The sequence below is a fragment of the Aplysia californica genome, unplaced genomic scaffold (assembly GCF_000002075.1).
Source record: "Aplysia californica isolate F4 #8 unplaced genomic scaffold, AplCal3.0 scaffold00457, whole genome shotgun sequence".
NCBI lineage: Eukaryota > Metazoa > Mollusca > Gastropoda > Aplysiida > Aplysiidae > Aplysia > Aplysia californica.
The window spans coordinates 553,944-556,106 of NW_004797727.1; the positions used below are offsets into that span (position 1 = coordinate 553,944).

General features: G+C 42.7%; 1 protein-coding gene across 1 annotated transcript in view; it reads right to left on the reverse strand.

Annotated features, from left to right (window-relative positions):
• The window catches only part of LOC101860760 (axonemal 84 kDa protein), a gene marked incomplete at its 5' end in the record, with an annotated part of 35,176 nt that overhangs the window by 29,292 nt on the left and 3,721 nt on the right, over window positions 1-2,163 (reverse strand).

The window sequence follows — 2,163 nt, forward strand, 5'->3', positions numbered from 1 at the left end:
CACACACACACACACACACACACACACACACACAATGTTATGTCCGCAATGATATTCTTCCACGTTTGTCTCCTGTAGGGGGAAAAATACGTATGTTTATACCAACGACAGCGGTACTTGTTCTGCTTCTGTGGTTCGCTTTGTTAAATCGTGTCGGAGATTTTTTAAAAAGACGGTGTCTATTCGGTTGTTACGAGTTTACTTTGGCTTTTCCCTGAATTATTTTGGGTCAAAGGTTGGGATACGGAGGGACACCCCCCCCCCCCCCCCCATCCCCTCACCTTGGGTTCTTGGTAAGGTTCCCCCACATACATACACAGAGAGAGAGAGCCCCCCCCCCCCCCTCTAAATTTCCCCCTAACTCACGCAGTTTTTGTCCTCTTCTATTTCACTGGCTTGGCTGGCGGTGGGAGCTTCTGTAGGGCTTTGTGTTACTATGTTTATTGACGGCATTGTAGTTTTTTGTGTTATTTTCATAGCTGATCTGTTTGTTGGTTATTGGATATTTATTTGCGGACATGTTATGTGTTCGTGTTACCTGTTTGGATACCCTATTCAACATACAGGTTGGCTCAGAAAGCAACTGGATATTTGCCACGAGCTGTATCCGTGAAATGTTTATGTTTTGTCAGTTCTCACTGTATACTGTATCATCGTACTGCATAACTGTTAACATTAAATGACGGGGAAGAAAGCTCGACGGAATAAGAATAGTACTTGTAATACTCATAATACTTGTGCAGCAGTCTTCAAACAACAGTGATGTCTTTGTGTAACAAATGACGCTCGTGGACGGTTGGCAGCTGTTCTAGCGGGGCTCGCTCGTTCTTTTCTATCAATTATCTGTCGTCCCTATATCTCGTCCTTTTCTTTGTATTTTACCGCTCTAGTTGTAACAACCCTAATCTTCGACACCTGTATGACTTACTTGTGTTGCAAGTGCCGAAAAACTCTTGCTTACTAAGACAAGCTAAATTCCGATGTTGGTCTCATATGCCACTTGCTTCATCTGGGAAAGATGTATGGACCACTCCCGGGCACACTGCGTGGTCCACGGCCACAAGGCGTACTTGACCTGATCTCGAAATGTAAACATTGTCTTTAAAGAATCGCTATTTTGAATAAGGGGAAAAAAAACTTTTCTAGTGAATTCAAATCATCCGAGTGTAGTGGTCAGTAAAAGTTCAGAGGGTGACTTTTCCTGTGAACATAATTGGTTGTGACCTGTTCCTCAAACGAGTTTCGTCGCCTGTCCCTAGCTCTGTACGCTGCTGCGTTCGACGTTTAGATTTCGAGTTTGAGCGATTGCTACGTTGGTGCAGGTGTTTTCTTCCAGGAACAGCAAGGATATTAGTATTGTCTACGTTTTTTATTTCTTCGTCTGGAATTTCCAGTTTCTGCTATCCCCTTTTCCTTTCTCGGTTCCGAGCAGTCGGTAAAATTTTAACGCTACCGGGTGCTGGTTGTTTGTAAGTTGTTTGAACTTTTCAGCTGGGCTCGAGTGAACCACGCAGTGTTTTCAATTTTTTTCTGTCATAATTTGATATGACTGTGGCTTCAGAATTCGCGATTCTAAAACGAAAATAACGAGTTTCAGTTAACCGGTGTTTGTGTGTGGTGTAGCGGTTACGCGCTTCACTACCGTGCACAGGAGACTCAAGTTCAATCCTGGGTGGGTAGTATTTTTGTTGAGTATCTCGGTCTTTCTTCTGGGATGTTGTGTCCTTCTCAACCCAGATTGACCCTGACAGGCAGGATCTGAAGCCTGTCTCCTAAATTATCTAAATCGTGTCGATGGGCATGTAAAAACGCCTATATTTTTTAAACAAATCGAACCGCACAGTGTCCTTGTTTTTGTTACCGTAATTTGAAATGATTATCTATGGCTTCAGAATTCGCGATTCTAGAGCGGAGAACGTGAGCTTTGTCGGGAGTTGTTCTGCTTTGTCCCTTCACTGCTACGCCTTAATTTGTATCAGCTTCTTTGTATAATTGTAACGTGAGCGTGCACTCCGTCGACGTATTGAGTAATTGTAGTGTCAGACACTTTGAAAGCAAATATGTGTCGATAGTGCCGTAAAACACCTACTCAATCAATCAATCAATCAATCTATCTATCTATCTATCTATCTATCTATCTATCTATCTATCTATCTATCTATC